At 40.7% G+C, this 19,690-nt stretch overlaps 1 protein-coding gene and 1 non-coding gene across 2 annotated transcripts in view; one reads left to right on the forward strand and one right to left on the reverse strand.

Moving 5' to 3' along the window:
* The window catches only part of LOC121286858 (lysine-specific demethylase 4B-like), a 595,629-nt gene that overhangs the window by 448,796 nt on the left and 127,143 nt on the right, over positions 1 to 19,690 (forward strand). The window lies entirely within an intron of this gene.
* On the reverse strand, positions 11,827 to 12,017 carry LOC121287679. The gene has a single exon (XR_005945216.1). It is a non-coding gene; the product is annotated as a U2 spliceosomal RNA (small nuclear RNA).

Below are 19,690 nucleotides of genomic sequence, written 5' to 3' on the forward strand. Positions count from 1 at the left end.
AAGACAGCTATAATTGGAGAAGAAACAGGAAAATGTGGATATGAACCAACATTCCACCACTCTTTGGGCAAGTGAGACCCAGAAACCACCTTCAACTGACACATAAAAGATCACTGAATAAATACTGGTGATTTGCCTGTGGTTATATTACATGGAGGAAATATTGGTCATTGGTGAACCAAAGCTACCTTCATGTATCTGAGAGTGTGCTCCATTGCAGATGATGGTTCACTGGATTAATTCAGTGCCTTCTAATATTGGCTATTTTGCTTCACTATGATTTTACTGTAATTATCATTGGTTCCCCTGTGCTGGGAAGCATGCCCTATTTGAGCACTCTGAAGAACCATATTTGCAGAACTATAAGGTGCACCAGACCATAAAGTGCACTAGGATTTAGAAGGAAATATTTAGGAAAAATAGGGTAACCTTCGGACCAGTAGATTCACAGAAATTTTGGTGACCTTTTTCCAGAAAAACAGTGCATCTCATGCTCCAACAAATATGGTACCTAAATCTAATCTTGATGAGAATGACCGCCCTTGACATCAAGGCGGCATTTGACTGAGTTTGGCATCAAGGAGCCCTAACAAAACTGGAGTCAGTGGGAATCTGGGAAAACTCTCCGCTGGCTGGAGTCATACCTAGCACAAAGGAAGATGGTTGTGGTTGTTGGAGGTCAATCATCTCAGTTCCAAGACATCACTGCAGGGGTTCTTCAGTATAGTGTCCTAGGCTCAACCATCTTCAGCTGCTTCATAATGACCTTCCTTCCACCTTAAGGGCAGAAGTGGGCGTGTTTGCTGATGATTGCACAATGTTGAGCACCATTTATTACTCCTCAGATACTGAAGCAGTCCAAGTCCAAATGCAGCAAGACCTGGGCAATATCCGGGCTTGGGTTGACAAGTGGCAAGAAGCATTTGAGCCACACAAATGCCAGGAAATTACCATCTCCAACAAGAAAGAATCCAATCCTCCACTAACAACATCCTGGGAGTTACTATTGACCAGAAACTGAACTGAACTAGCCATATAAGAGTAGGTCAGAGGCTTGGAATCCTGTGGCGAGTAACTCACCTCCTGACTCTCAAAAGCTTGTCCACCACCTGCAAGGCACGTCAGGAGTGTGATGGAATACTCTACTTGCCTGGATGAGTGCAACTCCACTAACATTTGAAGCTTGACACCATTCAGGACAAAGCCCAATTGATTGGCACCTCTTTCACTAACATTCACTTCGTCCACCACTGATGAACAGTGGCAGCAGTGTGTACCACCTACAAGGTGCACTGCAGAAACTCAACAAAGCTCCTTAGGCAGTACCTTCCAAACCCACAACCGCTACCATCTAGAAGGACAAGGGCAGCAGATACACGGGAACACTGTTATGATATGGCAGGTGGTAATTGCCGGGCTGACCAAATTCCAAAGGCTAACTTGGTCAAGCTATCTCAACGATTTTCAATTTGTATTTTTATTATGAGAAGGTATGTGCACTGATGTCAGGAGTATAGAGTCCACTACCACTTTTGGAGATTCTTAAATATTACATTAAAACTTTTATTTTGCTAATAAAACTTAAGCACAAAGATTATAGTTACACAAGTAAGTTTAGTCTTACAACATTTCCCAAAAGATTTCTACTTAGCTAGACTTCCAAATAAACTCCCTTTTCAAGTAACACTCCAAATAGATTTTTAATCTATAAAGCATCCAGTATTTTACTGCAAGGCACCCACTGTTGCTATAAGGGAGGTACTTCCACAAGCTTCCTTCTCACTGGACAATGGAACTCCCAAGGCTTTGAACAAAACTTTGCTTTCTGGAAACAAGCCATCATTTCTCTGGGTTGGCTAGAGCTTGTTTTTCACAAGTATGTCTTCGCACAAATACACCAAATTCCAAAGGCTAACTTGGTCAAGCTGTTTCAACGATTCAAAATCTCATATGGCCACTTTCACAGCTTTCAATCTGTCCTTAAATATATTTCTCCCCATTGATTTCTAAATACATTGTTCTAAACTCTCTTTGGAAGTTACCTTTCCCAGAATATAAAAATCTTTCATGTTGTCATTAATGCCAGAACTTTCAGGAAAAATAGACTTAATAACTTTACCTTATTTATTTACGATTTTGCCAGTTGTCAAACTTCCAGTAGTGCCTCTGAAATTCAAATGGCTAACACTTCACTGCCCACTTATCTCCTAAAGCAAATTCTCATTCAAACTGTATCTGCTGGGATTTCATCTTGGCTTGCCCATCTCCATTTCAAAATGCCTTAGATGATTTAAACCTTGCAGTCTGACTGTCTTCAGTTTCATTAAATTAGTCATACACACACACACACCCTGACAAGCATCCTTCAGTCTCCCAAAATAATATTAGGTCAAAAATGAAATTTCCTTCACAACAACATCACCACCTGGAAGTCCCCCTCCAAGCCAACCAAGCCACTCAAGTGAGTGGCTTGGTCCTTCACTGTCACTGGGTCAAAATCCTGGAACTCACTCCCATGCAGCATTGTGGGTGTACCTACACCATGTGGACTGCAGCGGTTTAAGAAGGTAGCTCATCACCACCACCTTAAGGGAAATTAGGGATGGGTAATAAATGCTGGCCTAACCAGGGAAGCCCACATCCTGTAAATGAATTTTAAACAGTTTGCAATGTATAGGATCTCCTACAGCCTTTCTTGAACTGATTTACTGGGTAATTCTAATTGGGCCAGTGGAAAGCCCATATGATTGGTGCAACACTGGTTTTACAACCTGCCCAATATTACCCTTGTTTGAAGTCAGTGGAGAGAAATTTTGGTTCGGCTGTAAAACTGGCATTCTGCCCAATCATATGGGTTTCACGCCCAGTGAGTTAGATTAGAATTGCCCTTTGTAGTGTTCGACATTCGAAACACCATTAAATAAATTAGCTGGGGCTAATTATAGCCTCTCACTGCTGTGCCTAAAGAGCAACGAATTCAAAGCAAACTCCAGACCTAGGACCTTGTAAGCCTTGTAAGGCTTAATATTTTTGAGGGTCAAATCTGCCCCTAATTGCTAACTTTAATCATTATCACATTGCTGTTCAGGTGGCAACTGAGTACTTAACTGCAAAATTCTATTAAAAAGGTTACAAATGTATTCATTTTTACAATGGTACTTCTATTATTTTTATATGTTTTTGTGTACACCAAGGTGGGAGTCATGGAAATTGCAATACTTTCGCACTTTGTGTACCCATTTTCAGGTGCATTTGGTGAGTGTTGGGTGCAGTTTAAGTTTCTGCTGCTCTAACTCCAACTTCAGAAGAGCAGTACGAAACAACTGTTCTTTTCTTTGTGGCAGTTCATTTTGGTAAACACCAACATGGTGAAAGAGAAATGTACAGTATTACGAAACAGCAAAGGTGAAGGAAAGTAGCAGAAAATATAATTTGACTTTGTGCTGCAACTCCAAACACTCGAGTCATTTGAAACACAGAAAGCTCTTAGTTGTAATTGTGTAGACTTTCAAAGCTGCATTAAAGTTGTATGCAGTACAGTCTGGAAGTTCATGATAATTCTTCTTTATTAAAATCACTTTGGCTGGCGTTGGTAGAGCATTGCAACAACAAATGAGATGTTCTATTGCGCATAACCTTTGGGATTCCATACTCCCATTTCAGATAATAAATCTGCTTCAATCTGATCTTTTTGTTTACAGCCACAGATACAAAATATTGGCTTGTAACTTCCAAGCTTACCCTGCAGTTGGAATCATCCCGAAGTACAATTAAATTGCAAACTTCAGATGCTTCCAACTGTCTTTACAGTATTAAAACCACTTCCAACTCCTGGGTAACTATAGTACTGGCCCCCACGAGTCTTCTACCACCCCATGCCCCCATGGGAACCCCCCCCCGCCCCCAAGAACACCTGTCCACCCCCCCAATTACCTGACCCCCAGCCCCAACCGACTTCACACCCCACCTACCACTGACCATCCGACCCTCACCCCCCACACTGATTGCCTGACCGACCAGCTGACTCACCCCGACTAACCACCTGACACCACCTCCCCCGCCCCCGTGCCAAACCTCCATCAATCGTATCCACTTACCCTAGAAACCTACCTTCTCCCTGGCTTGAAGGTGTCTGGAACTTTTAAACTTACCTGCTTTATAGCAGCTAATGCTGCAAAAAATGGGGGGCGTGGTTTCCTTACCTCTGACTTTCCAGCACTCGACTGAAGGCCTCAAGAGTGCGCTGCCCTACACAGTTCTTGCCTGCCTGAGTTGGGTTGTTGGGTGAGAAAGGATTGCCTGGATTTTGAAGTTGGAAACTAGGAGCAGAGTGGCAATCCAACTCTGCTACTCCGCGGAAGTTCAGGTCCAGTGTGCATTTTGATGTGGTTTTTAAAACATTGACGAGCAATAGCTTTTGTGCTGATCTAGATATTTTAAAGCAGAATAACTTCATAATTTTAATATTTCATTTTCTATTGCTGACCTCTGTAGTTAGTAAATCTTTGATGGTAAGTAACTGGATTTTTTTCTTGTGCTTTTTGCTGGAGAGAGGAAGAAAGCCCCATTTAAACAGATTATACCGAGTGAAGGTGATACACCACCTTTTAATGGAGAATCTAATTTGTACCTGAAAATTAGTGTTAACATTTGGATGTCCTTCATGGATAGACTAAAGCTGCTTTCTGCTTCCCAGTTATACATAGCTCATAATTTCAAGGTTTTTGCTGGATGCAAAAAATGAGATTATGCAACTCTTATTTCAGAAGGAGCTCTGAGCAATTCTAAATCAGTCTGGAAATCTTCAGAAAACAACAGTAGAGATTGCAAATTTATCCTGCCCATGGCATGGCTTGTTGTTGCATTTGATGAATGATTACCAAATTCCTTTATCAGCGTTGTTTCTCAGAACAAGGTATTTCGGTGTCCATCATTCTGTAAATAGGTGGGTGATCGGAGCCGCTTCGTAATTGGAGTCAGGTCACAACTTATATTTTATAGCTGCCCATATTATGTCATATTGGAGGATATCAAGGTTAATCAATTTGAGCATATCAACCTTTGAAAATACAACAATATCCAAGCTTGATATCATTTTTGTCAACCTAGGCAGGACTCGTGATGGTGGTTACTGACAGAAAGCAGCAACATTTTATAAAAAACATCAATTAAATTTGCTTGAATGGCCTCTGATACTGTCAATTCTTCTGAGAAGTTGGAATAATTGTTGATACTGATGAGGAAACTGTTAAGTCCATCTTAAGCTTAGCAATCTAGCAGACACCTCAGCTCCCCCAGATCATTATCAAAGGGCTGCAAGGTTTGTGCCTCACTTCCAAATCATTGTGTGAAGAAGAACTTCCTAGTGTCATCCTTGCATTTGCCCGTATGTTAGTTTGGACCTGTGCATTCTTGTTCCACTGTAAGCAGTTTTCTGGATTTACATTTTGTTTATGGTCAACTACTTACATATCTCAATAAGGTAACCTGTCAATCACCTTTTAAGGTTGAAATCCTTCCAGCTGTTCCTCATAATTTAATACCTTAATGCTAGGGATCAGTCTTCTGGTTTTCCTCTGTCTTATCCAGGGTTTGAATGTCTATTTTGTGATTTGGTGGCCAACGCTGGATTTTCTGGAGTAAAAGGCAACTCTGTTTTCTTGGATTGCCAGTTACTACTCGGATTATTTGGAGGATTTAGTCAGAGAAAACAACAATGAGTCTGATGTCTTCAGCAAGGAAAATAAAACTCTGATTGGCCTTGCTCAAACCTTTCAAAAAATCAGATAACCCTAAAGGTGAGACAGATATGAACTCTCGATAGCTCATAAAGCCTTAAATTGATGGTTGAGTTCTCGAAAGGACTGATTTAATTAAGCAGAACTCTTCTTCAGTTGCTGCAATTCGTAGTGCCAGTAGAAACCATAGAATCTTGAAGGTTTAAAATACTAGATGCAAAAGGTTCATTTTTTTTAATGCAAAGACAATAACTATAATCCACTGAGGAGCTATCTTGTCACACTTGCTCATTTAGCTGAATTAATACTTTTACCCAGCTCATGAAGAGTCCAAGTGCAATTTAACTTGCAGCTCATGGTTAACTCCCCCAATTGAATTCCATGGACCTGTGTGGCTCTGGGTGTTGGTCACTTAAAATTATCACCTTATCCTTCCCCATTTTGACGTGTTGTGCTTCCACCCATTTTCCATCATCTTCCTTTGCCTTTCTGCATGAGACTTTTGATTTAGAACCATTTATATGTTAATTATGTGACTATTTTGTGTGATGGTCTCATACCCTCGAGGAGCTAGGCAATTCTTTGTGGGACATTCATTCTTAGTTAGATTTTGACCAAAGCACTATTTTGTTCACTCTGTCTACTTATACAGTAGGAGGTGATGGACAGGTTGCCTCCTTTGTTTGTGTGAATGATGACTCGGAGTAGCCCAAGAATTTGTCCTCCAGTCATTTTTCCCTTTTTTGGGGTGAAACAGCCTATTCCTAAAAGTGTGTTGTTATCTTTTACTCCAGCACAAATTTCATTAAATTGGCAATCTTGCTCAGATGCTGGCTAGTGTAGGAAAGGAGAGATGCCACTTTGGTGTTCTGAGCTTTTGGTTGAAACATATTGTTGGTCAAATAGGAAAGATGGGGGTGAAGTTGGTAAACCCCAACAGCACTAAATGGTGCTTCAGCAAATCAGCTTATAATGCACTATGCTGGATTTTTTTCCAATAACTTAGAAAATATTGTCATGATTTTTAATTTTTAGCCTAATAAAAGTGACGGAATCTCCAAAAAGGATGTGAACTGTTGTTCTGTGAAATTTGGTAGAAAGGTCAGGTGTGGTTTTAAAAAAAATCAGTTGTCAACTCACTGTAAGCCTATTTTGCTGGTGTAGAAGAATTTCACCCTCAAGTTGTTGAATTCCTCAACACCAATATCCTTGACTGCAATCAGCAGAAAAAATTGGTTGCCACTGCTGAGCTTTTGCTGTTTAGTGTTTTGTATTTCCATTGCCACTTACTGCTCTCTACAGAAAATTCAATAATTTACTCTGTTTAACCTGAACATCTTAGCTTTTTTAGTATATTTCTTAAAAGAATATGAAATTAATGATTAAACTGGTATTTAAAAGACTGGATCTTATAAAATGCTAATAGTAATGCACAAGAATTCAATCTCAAGGAACTGTGAGAGCAGAGATTTTGAAAAGTCTAATAATTTTTCGGAACATCTATATTAATTTATGTCTATTTGTCAGATAATCTTGGCCTTAGATTGCAGTGAGGTCTAGAGAATATCCAGACTCCCTGAGTCAGCCATCTTTTTATTTAGAGTTTGCAGTTCATGCACTTGAGATAAAATTAACTCTAATATTACAGCAGGGAGAGGCTTTATTACTTTAATAACTATTGCTGCAAACACACAGCACAAAATTAAACAGCTTCGATACTTAAGTGTGACCTATCTTCACATTGCATGTGCTCATGTTCCTTTTTCCCCCCTGTTTCCCTCCACTGGCTCTCCCTTTTCCATTGCCCCCGACCCCCCTTTTCCCCATCTCTTTGGCCTGTATCTTTAGTCCTCCTCTAGCCCTTCCGTCTTCCATTGGCCCTTGTCTCTACACCCAATTCCCTGGCTTCCCTCCTTCCCCTTCCCCCACTTCACTAGCCCTCCTATTTTCCCCATTCACTGGCCCTCCTTATTGCAGACTGCCCCCATTCCCCATCACTTAAGACCATAAGATGTAGGAGCAGGAGTAGGCCATTCAGCCCATCGAGTCTGCTCCACCATTCAATGAGATAATGGCTGATCTGATAATCCTCAACTCCATTTTCCTGCCTTTTCCTCATAACCATTGATGCCCTTACTGATTAAAAATCTGTCTATCTCAACCTTGAATATAATTAATACCCAGCCTCTACAGCCCTCTGCGGTAAAGAATTCTACAGATTGACTATCCTCTGAAAGAAGAAATTTCTCTTCATCTCTGTTTTAAGTGGGCACCCCCTTACTCTCAGATTACCCCCTCTGGTCCTAGACTCTCCCACAAGGGAAATAACCTGTCAGCATCTACCCTGTCAAGCCCCCTAAGAATCTTTTATGTTTCAATATGGCTGTTCTCTCATTCTTCTAAACTCCAATGAGTACAGGCCGAACCTACTCAACCTTCCTTCATAAGAAAATCCCTCCATCCCCAGGATCAACCTAATGAACTTTCTCTTGACTGCCAGTATATCTCTCCTTAGATAAGGGGACCAAAACTGTTCACAGCATTCTAGGTGTGATCTGACTCGTGCCTTGTATAATTTTAGCAAGTCTTCCCTATTTTTATACTCCATTCCCTTTGAAATAAAGGCCAACATTCCATTTGCCTCACCTATTACCTGCAGAACTTGTATGTCAGCTTTTTGGGATCCATGCACAAGAACCCGCAAATCCCTCTGTGCTGCAGCTTTCTGCAGTTTTTTTCCATTTAAATAATATTCAGCTCCTCTATTCTTCCTGCCAAAGTGCCTAACCTCTACCTTCCCACTTTATATTCCATCTGCCACGTTTTTGCCCATATACTTAACCTGTCTTTATTCCTCTGTAGACTTTGTGTCGTCCTCACCACTTGCCTTCCCACCTATTTTTGTGTCATCTGCAAACTTGGTGATAGTACATTAATTTCCCTCATCCAAGTCATTAATATATATTTTAAATAATTGTGGCCCCAGCACTGATCCCTGTGGCACTTCATTAGTTACAGGTTGCCATCCTGAAAATGCCCCCCATTATCTTAACTCTGTTGTCTATTAGTTAGCCAGTCCTCTATCCATGTTAATATACTATCCCCAACGCTATGGCTCTTATCTTATTAAATAGCCTTAGGAATGCCTTTTGGAAATCCAATTATATTACCAAATAAATTATTGGTTCTCCTTTATCTATCTTGCTCGTTATGTCCTCAAAGAATTCTAATAAATTTGTCAGGCATGATTTCCCCTTCATAAAGCCATGCTGACTCTGCTTGATTAGATTATGCATTTCTAAATGCTCTGCTATTACATCCTTTATAATAGACTGCAACATTTTCCCAATGACAAATGTTAAGTTACTGGCCTATTGTTACCTGTTTTTATTTTTGCCTCCCTCCCTTTTTGAATAAGGGTGTCACATTGGCAGTTTCCCAATTCTGGGACTTTTCCAGAATCTAAGGATTCTTGGAAGATTACTATCAGTGCATCCACTATCTCTGCAGCTATTTCCTTTAATATCCTAGGATGCAACCCATCAGGTCCAGGTGACTTATCGGCCTTTAGCCCCATTAGTTTCCAGAATACTTTTTCTCTGGTGATAGTGATTGTATTTATTGTGTACCCCTCCCCCTCCCCATCTCCCAGCCCCTTTTTGCCCCATGATTATTTAGTATTTTTGGTATGCTATTAGTGTCTTCTACTGTGAAGACTGATGCAAGGTATTTATTCAACTCCTCTGCAATTTCCTGGTTCCCCATTATTATTTCCCCAACCTCATTCTCTAAGGGGCCTATATTGAATTTGGTCTCTCCCTTCCTTTTTATATACTTAAAGAAGCTCTTACTGTCCATTCTTATATTACTTGCTTGCTTGTTTACCCTCAAAGTTAATTTTCTCTTTTTTGGTCATCTTCTGATGGTTTTTAAAACTTTCCCAATCCTCTGGCTTGCCACTAATCTTTGCCAAGCGGAATGTTTTTTCTTTCAGTTTGATACTATCCTTAACTTCCTTAGTTAACCATAGAATCCTTCTTCCTCACTGGGATATATCTTTGTTGTGAGTCATGAACTATTTTCCTAAACATTTGCCATTGTTCATCAACCACCTTTTCTACCAAACTCCTTTCCCAGTTCACTCCAGCCAACTCTGCCCTCATTCCATTGTAATTACCTTTATTTAAGTTTAGCACAGATATTTCTGAACTAAGTTTCTCACTCTGAAACTGAATGCTAAATTGTACCATGCTATAGTCACTGTTTCCTAGGGGATCTTTTACTCTGAGATCATTTATTAAACCTATCTCCTTACACATTACCAGGTCCAAAATGGCCTGATTCCTCGTTGGATCCATGACATATTGTTCTAGGAAACTGTCCCGAATACACTCAATGAATTCTTGCTTGTGGCTACCTCTGCCAAATTGATTTTCCCAATCTATATGTAGATTAAAGTCACCCATGATTAATATATCGCCTTTTATACATGCCCTCATTATTTCCTGATTTATTCTCTGTCCGACAGCATAGCTACTATTAGGGGGCCCATAGACTACTCCCACCAGTGTCTTCTTCCCTCCTTATTTCTTACCTCCACCCATTTGTATTCCACATCTTCCGATCCAAGATCATTTCTTGCTACATACTTGTTCCATCTCGTACTAACAAAGCTACTCCACTACCCTTTCCTTTCTGCCTGTCCTTTTGAAAAGTCACATATCCCTAAATATTTAGTTCCCAGTTTTGATCTCCTTGTAACCATGTCTCTGTAATGGCTATAAGATCTCATTAATCTCTATTTGTGCAGTTAATTCATCGATTTTATTCCAAAAACTACGTGCATTTAAGTAAAGAGCTATTAATTGTGCCTTTTTACCATTTTTTCCCCTTTTGCCCCGATTTGCTGCTGCTTTTTTATGTTTGTGCACTCTGTCCCTTCCTGTCACACTCTGAGTATCATTGCTTAAGTAGCTGCCCTGCAATGCTGTCATATCCTATCGCTTTGTAAGCCTACTTATCCCCTCTTCAGAACCCTCTCCCCTCACCCCATTTAGCTTAAAGCCCTCTCTACAGCCCCTGTTATTCGATTAGCCAGGACACTGGTTCCAGCATGGTTCAAATTGAAGCCCATCCCACTGGACCAGCTCCCCAGTACTGATACCAATACCCCATGAACTGAAACCCATTCCTCAAGCACAATCTTTGAGTCATGCATTTTACTCCTTGACTTTATTTACCCTATGCCAGTTTGCCCATGGTTCAGGTAGTAATCCCAAGTTTATTACCTTGGAAGTACTGCTTTTTAATTTAGCCTCTAATCTTTCAAATTCTTTCAGCAGAACCTCCTTTCTAATCCTCTCAACGTCGTTGGTACTAACGTGGATGATGACAACTGGATCCCTTCTCTCCCACTTCACAAGCTCCTCCCTAGCCCTGAGGAGATGTTCTTAACCCTGGCACCATGCAGGCAACACAGCCTTCGGGACTCACGCTCACGTGCCCTCACCTCCCTTCCCTCCCTCCCTTACGCATGCTCTCAGCTCCTCCCCTCCCTCCCTCGCACACGCCCTCACCTCATCCCCTCCCTCCCCTGTGTGTGCCCTCACTTCCTGCCCTCCCTCCCTCGCACAAACCCTTTCCCCCTCCTCTCAGTCACCCTTACCCATGCCAGAAATTAGGTAGTGATAAATTATTGCAGTCTACATTCTAAAATTCTTTTCTCTCTTTAAAAAAAAGCACTTCTGCAATTGGCAAGAACTTTGCAATATATGCCCTTTGACAAAAACATTTGGGTAAACTTTTCAGGTGACTGGATGCCTCAGGTTTAATTGACATGTCACATTGATGGCACCCAAGAAATTACAACAAGGAGAAAGTAAATCAGAAAATGCTGGAAATACTCAGCAACTTAGGCAATCTCTGGAGAGAGAAACAGGGTTAAAGTTTCAGGCCATAAACTTTAATGCGACTGGAAGAACTTACAGATGTTAGCGTTTTTAAGCATGTGAAGAGGCATGCAAAGAGGGGGAAGTCCTGTGATTGGGTGGAAGGCAGGAGTGATAAAATTGACAAATGAGATTATTTTTCTTGGTGCACCGTTCCCAGAGATACTGCAATACTGGGTCGATGCGTGGATTGGACGGAGCAAGCCCCTATTCCATCTTCCTGCTCCAAAAATCAATTTAATATACGGTCCCCAGATAAGGGATGTATCGGATATTAAACTGATAAGAACAGATACTACACTTGATCTTAGCCAAAAAGCCGTGGTACAAGACCAAAGAGGGATGGTAATGAGACAAGTAAAGAAACAAAGGATGGGTCAAGAGCAGGTGTGAATGGCACAGCAGAATCATTGCTAGCACCTGTTGTCTGAAAAAATTGGAACAGTGTTTGCCATCTGAAGTAACTGAAATCAGTGTTGAGTCAGGAAGGCTGTTTAGTACCTATTTGAAAAATGAGGTGCTGTTTTTTGAGCTTCTGTTCAGCTTCATGAGGCCACTGGAGTTTGACAGAGTGGTGGAAATGAAATAAATCTTCCTCCAGTCCCTTGAGTAGGTTTGTCAAATACTTTCATTAAATTTTCCAATTCCTAATGTAACATAAAGCATAAGACACAAGCCAACACTTTTTTCCCCATTAGAAGCATGGAGCACTATAACGTGCACCTTTATGTTTAGAAAGCTGAAAATTTAGATTTACTGATGACCTGAAATAGTCTGCCCATGGTAATAAACCATTGTATTTTTTGATAGCATTTTGTGGCAATTAATTGGTTACCTTTTGATATACTTTTGGAATTGTTACAAATTTGGATATTTGAGCTTAATTGCTGTTATAAAGCTAAATTATATGACTTGATAAGAGATCTGTTTCTCACCGAGCGTTTCCCCTTCATTGTTGGCAAGTATATTTGCGAGGGGTGTTACCTGTCTAAGAGGGTAATAAACCAGCTGAGCTGCAACTTTATATTTTGCTGTTTATAACATTATGACATTACTGCATATTAACCTGCAGGTCATGTATATCATTTTCCTTTGTTACCCCCTGTTATTATCTCCCCTCTTTTGCCTGAGTGTGCTGACCCATGCTGGGTTCTACAGTCATCCTCATTCATGAGCCTGGTCTGTGAGTCTTGGTAGGCTGTACAAATGCAGAGGCTGTCATAGGCAATATCGCTGATCCCGTCTGCACATGCCCACCCGCACACTTACACACCAGACAGACCCAGTTAGTTTTACATTTGGCCAGAATTTTTTTGGCAAAGTAAAGGTGAGTTAAAGGTGCTCATTGTTAGTCGTGCTTATATTAAAAAGAAATCAACCTGATGGTGATGTGGAAGAGAAACAATGTGAATAACCTCAAATTACTGGATGAGTTTAGCCTTGTTAAAACAGATGTTTGCTGTCAACCACCTCATTTCATGACTCAAAAAGCAAGACAAATCCAATCCGGCCAATTGCCACCCCATCAGTCTACCCTCTGTCATCAGTAAAGTAATGGAAGGGGTCATCAACAGTGCTATCAAGCAGTATTTGCTTAGCAATAACCTGCTCACTGACACCCACTTTGGGTTCTGCCAGGGCCACTCAGCTTCTGGCCTCATTACAGCCTTGGTTCAAACATGCACAAAAGAGCTGAACTCCTGAGGTGAGGTGAGAGTGACTGTCCGTGACATCAAGGCAGCATTTGACCGTGTGCAGCATCAAGGAGCCCTAGTAAAACTGGAATCAATGGGAATCAGGGGGCAAACTTTCCACTGGTTGGAGTCATACCTAGCACAAAGGAAGATGGTTGATGTTGTTGGAGGTCAGTTAACTCAGCTCCAGGACATCACCGCAGGAGTTCCTCAGGGTAGTGTCCTTGGCCCAACCATCTTCAGCTGCTTCATCAGCGACTTTCCTTCCATCATAAGGTCAGAAATGCAGATGTTCGCGACTCCTTAGATCCTGAAGCAGCCTATGTCCAAATGCAGCAAGACCTGGACAATATCCAGGCTTGGGCTGACAAGTGTCAGACAATGCCCATCTCCAACAAGAAAAAATCCACCCATCACCCCTTGATGTTCAGTGGCATTACAATCACTGAACCCCTCACTATTAACATCCTGGGGTTACCATTGACCAGAAACTGAACTAGACTAGCTATATAAATACTGTGGCTATAAGAGCAGGTCAGAGGTTAGGAATCGTGCAAAGAGTAACCCACCTTCTGACTCCCCAAAGCATGTCCGCCATCTACAAGGCACCAGTCAGGAGTCTGATGGAATACTCCCCACTGCCTGGATGAGTGCAGCTCCCACAACACTCAAGAAGCTTGACCATGTCCAGGACAGAGCAGCCCGCTTGATTGGCACCACATCCACAAACATTCACTCCCTGCACAACCAACGCACAGTAGCAGCAGTGTGTACCATCTATAAGATGCACTGCAGGAATTCACCAAGACTCCTTAGCACCTTCTAGACCCACGATCACTACCATCTAGAAAGACAAGGGCAGGAGATAGATGGGAACACCACCACCTGGAAGTTCCCCTCCAAGTCACTCACCACCCTGACTTGGAAATATATCACTGTTTCTTCACTGTTGCTGGGTCAAAATCCTGGAACTCCCTTCCGACCAGCATTGTGGGTGTACCTACACCACATGGATTGCAGTGGTTCAAGAAGGCTGCTCACTACCACCTTTTCAAGGGCAACTATGGATGGGCAATAAATGCTGGCCCAGCCAGCGAAGCTCACATCCCATGAACGAATTAAAAAAAGGATTTGGTTAATAGAGTGATTTATTGTCCTATAATGCGAGTAAAGCTTGGGGGGGCCTGAAAACGAAGTTGAAATTAGTCTCACCCCTGCAGATAGTAAATTGTTTCTTGAATTTTTATTAAATTTTAGGTTTTTTCTTTGTTTTCCATTCACTTTTCACTCTTGTAACCCAATCTTTCTTTTCCTGTCCGTCCTTCCTTTCTGCCTGATTTGATTTTCATTCAACCTGTTTCATTCTTCTTCTTTCCCTCTATTTCTTTCTCTATTCCTAAATTTAATTGATTGAGGAAATAGACTTTTGGCCCCCTTGTGACCTTGCTGTGCCATTATCAGCTTGCACTTTCAGCAATTTGCATGGCAAAATTAGTTGGAGCTGAAGGCTGAAAAAAATAATTCAACACAAGGTGCCCCGTTCCAGCAAATTCTGGACCATTATCTTTGCCAATTAAGGCAGGTACAGAATAACAGCCAAAGAATGGATGTGGGTTTGCATTACATGTGCCATTGTCTGAAAAAAAAACTGAAGACTGCAGATTTCCTGGGTTCCTGTAGTGCCATTACTTCATGCTGAGTGACTAACTTTGAAGAACCGTTGCAATGCAGCAGGAGAATGGTAGCCATTCTCTTTTCTTTAAAGATTATAACAATAACACTGATGTGGAACTTATTTGCATTTGTTCTAGATTTGCATTTACAAGAAAGAGGAGTGAAGTATTGTTTAACCCTGTTTAATACAAGCTCAACATTTGACTGTAGCCTAATATTTATAGCAGTCACTGATGATTTAGGATCTCATTACTGCAGTTAAATTGTCTCCTTTGGGTGACAAGTAGCTACACTGCATCGAGTATAAAAAAAAGTAGGAACTGAAAAAATGACCACTCAGCTTAGCCAGTTTCTTTGAAGGTATTGTCCATCTTGGTGCATTTAGTTTAAATCTTGTAGGATAATGTGTCTTCCAGATAATGTTTAAACTCCCAGAATTTCTTTGGTGCTGTGGTTTAAACCTTACAGGTTCAAGTGATGAAAGCAAATGCATGGCAGTACATGCATTTCAATACCTACTGGGTTACTAGCTGCAAACTGAAATTGCAGTTTGAGTTTGTAATCTCACATTTTGATTTGTTGATATAAAGGATAAAAATAAAGTTATGGACAGACAAGTCTAGTGAAACCCATATTGCACATTGGATTTACGGGACTGTACAGATTCACATCTCAAAGAACTGCCTTCTATCAATCTAAAGGTCTTAGTAATGGTCCTGGCTCCCTATAATGTTGCATGAAGATAGTTTTCATTCTTACTCAACAGAAAAGAGGTCTGTACAAACCCAGTGACGTTTCAATATCATTCCATGTGAATGATGGTAGAATACTATTAACTTAAATTTGATGCAGTCCTAAAATGGATAGGTTTGTATTTATAGATCTTTCTAATACTATTTACTTTTAGTTGGAATAGAATCAATACCAGGCATTTAATTATTAAAACATGTATTCCTGTAATTCACTTATTGATTTACTCATTTGTTTTGTACAAAACAGCCTAAGTTAGTAAATTCAGAGCTCACTGCTAAATGGCAGCTACCTTTAGCTTTACTTGGCAGTCATTGCTTTTCAGGGCATTTTATCAATCACCCAGAATTTCCTCATTCAACGTTAGTGACCATTGACAGTGACAGCAAGGCTATATACTTAGAGAGGCAAAAACAAAGCACACAGAACTTAGCAGTTGCTGATGCAGAATAATTCAGACTTTGAGTACAGCATTAAGGATGAGTGTACTGATTTGAACTATTGGAAAACAACAACTTATATTTATGTAATGCCTTTAACGTAATGAAGCGTCCGAAGGCACTTCACAGGAACATTATAAAACAAAGTATGACACCCGTCACATAAGGAGATATGAGGCCAGATGAATAAAAGCTTGGTCAAAGGGGTAGGTTTTAAGAAGTGCCTTAAAGGAGGAAAGCGAAGTGGAGAGGTATAAAGAGTGAATTCCAGGACTTGGGGCTTAGGCAACTAAAGCACGGCCATTAAGGGTAGAGTAATTATAACTGGGAGTGCACAAGAGGTCAGAACTAAAAGAGTGCAGGTATCTGAGGGTTGTGGGCCTGGAGCAGATTACAGAGATAGGGAGGCAGAAGGCCATGGTGGACTTTGGAAACAAGGATGAGAATTTTAACATTAATGTTATTTTGTTTTGTCTTTGAGATGTAGGTGATGTTGGCAAGATCCTATTAATTGCTAATGTTTTCTTGCTCTGAGAAAGTGGTGGGCATTTAACTTGAATCACAGCTGTCCTTTTGGTGGTTGTGCTCCCATAATGGCACATGAAGAATTTCATCATAAGTTCAGATGATGCAGAAAGGGCGATATATGCCCAAGTCAGGATGATGTGTAATTTGGAGGAGATCCATCTCCATGGGATTACTGCTCTTGACTTTGTAGAAGTTTGAGGTCACAGTGCAGAAAGCAGGTGTCAAAATAACTTCAGTGAGTTGTTCTATATCTTGCAGATTGGTGAAGCACTAAAATACAGAATCTAGAGGCACAGAGTAAATGGTACAAATTACGTCCTAGATGATCAGCTTTGAGTATTGCGGCAGTAAGTGGACAGTATTCTGTTGTATTCCTAACTCAAGCATTGTAGATAGCAGAGAAGCTTGTGAACTGGCTCAAGAAAAGGGCAGGACTGGGTACTAAATCTTCCTGGATACTGACAATGTTAGAACTGCAAGTCCCTTTAAGATTAAACCAGGACAAGCTTCAGAGTGAATTGAGAGCAGGTGATGCTCATTGAAGCCTGTACTTAAGCACTGGGTTTTTCCCCAATAGGTGGATTTTGCTTCTGGGTAGGGAGAGGACCCAGAGGGGAAAAGCGGAAATTGGTATATATACTGAACTATAGATAATGATAAAACAGTTGTGATTCACAGAATGTCTTCTGCTACTTGATTTGGTAAATGGATATCCACCTATTAAACAGATACAAGATGTTCAAGAAAAATAGGAAAGGAAAGAAAGGCGGTGGGGCATTAGTACTGATTAAGAAGAACATTGCAGTGCTGGAGAGAGAGGATGTCCTAAAGGGGTGAAGGACAAAAGTATATTTGTTTGGAGCTAAGAAACAATCGAGGTATCATTATGCTACTGGGTGTATTCTACAGGCCACCAGCTAGTCGGTGAGATATAGAGGAACAAATTTGCAAGGAAATTACAGAGACGTGCAATTTAGATAACAATGATCATAGCCAACCTACACCTTATGATACAATGGAAAAGATCAAGGAACAATCCAGAGTAAAAATAATTAATTGGGGGCGGGCCAACTTCAAGATGAGAACAGATCTGGCCCCTGTAAATTGGAATCCAAGATTTGAAGGCAAAATTGTAACAGAACAATGGGCTGCCTTTAATGAGCGGATAGTTTGGGTACAGTCGAGGTTCATTGCCACAGGAAGAAAAGGTAGGACAAACACCCAGAGCTCCCTGGATAATGAAAGTGAAAGATAGTAAGATAAAGCAGAAAAAGGCTACATATGACAGAGATGTTTGGTGGATAATACAATTCAGAACCAGGCTGATGATAGAAAGTTCATGGAGGAAGTGAAAAAAAGAAATGAAGAGCAAAGAGAAAGTATGAGAAGAGATTGGTAGCTAACAAAAGGGAATCCAAAAGTCGTCTTTAGGCACATAAATAGTAAAATGATGGTTAAAGGAACAGTCGGGCCAATTAGAGACAATAAAAGGCATTTATGCATGCAGGCAGTGGGCATGGCAGAGGTACTAAATGAGTTCCTAGCGACTTCTTCCATTGTAAAGAGATATGTAGCCGATGTCATAATGTAAGAGGAAATAGTTGAGATGTTGGATGGGCTAAAAATTGTTAGAGGAGGTATGACAAAGGCTTGTGGTATTTAAAGCGATAAGTCGCGAGGACCGGAGATACTGAGGGGAGCAAGGGTAGAAATTGTGAATACACTGGCCATAATCTCCTAATCATCCTTCGATACAAAGATGATGCCAGAGGACTGGAGAATTGCAAATGGTACACCCTTGTTCAAAAAATGGTGTAAGGATAAGCCCAGCAACTACAGGTCAGTCAGTTTAACCGCAGTGGTGGAAAAGTTCTTAGAAATAATAACTCAGGACAAAATTAACAGTCACTTAGACAAATGTGGATTAATTAAGAAAAGCCAGCATGGATTTGTTAAGTGTAAATTGTATTTAACTAAATTGTTTGAGTTTTTTAATGAATTAATAGAGATGGTTGATGAGGGTAATAAGATAGACGCGGTGCATGTAGACTTTCAAAAGATATAGCAGGCTTCTCAGCAAAGTTAGAACGCATAGAATCCAGGCCAATAGGAGCATGTATATGAAATTGGCTGAGTGACAGGAAACAGAGGAGTGGTGAATGGTTGTTATTTGGACTGGAGGAAGATATATGGTTCCCCAGTGGTGGGTATTAGGACTTTAGCTTCTCTTGATTACATATGAACAAGCTGCAAGGTACAACTTCAAAATTGCAGATGACACAAAACTTGGAAGTATTGTGAACTATGAGAAGGAAGTGATGAACTTTAATAGGACATGGACAGGCTGGTGGAACGGGCGTTCAAATGGCAGATGAAATATAATGCAGAGAAGTGTGAAGTGATTCATTTTGGTACAAAGAATGAGGTGAGGAAATATGAAATAAACGGTATAATTTGAAAGTGAGTGTAGGAGCAGAGGAACCAGGGCATATAGGTGCATAAATAATTGAAGGTGGCAAGGCAGGTTGAGAAAGTGGCTAATAAAGTAAACAGGATCCTGGGCTATATATAAAGTATAAAAACAACAAAGTTATGATAAATCTTTATAAAACACTGGTTCGTACTCAACTGGAATATTGTGTCCAGTTCTGGGCACCACACTTCAGGAAGGATGTGAAGGTATTAGAGAGGGTGCAGAAAAGACTTTCAAGGATGGTTCTAGGTGTCAGGAGCTTCAGTTGTCTGGATAGATTGGAGAAGCTGTGGTTGTGCTCCTTGGAGAAGAGAAGATTGAGGAGATTCGATAGATTAATGAGGGGTTTTAAAAGAGTTGATGGGGAGAAACTATTCCCATTGGCGGAAGGATCACGAACATGACACTGATTCAAGGTGATCAGCAAAAGAAGCAACGGCGACAT

Source organism: Carcharodon carcharias, chromosome 14, assembly GCF_017639515.1.
Source record: "Carcharodon carcharias isolate sCarCar2 chromosome 14, sCarCar2.pri, whole genome shotgun sequence".
NCBI lineage: Eukaryota > Metazoa > Chordata > Chondrichthyes > Lamniformes > Lamnidae > Carcharodon > Carcharodon carcharias.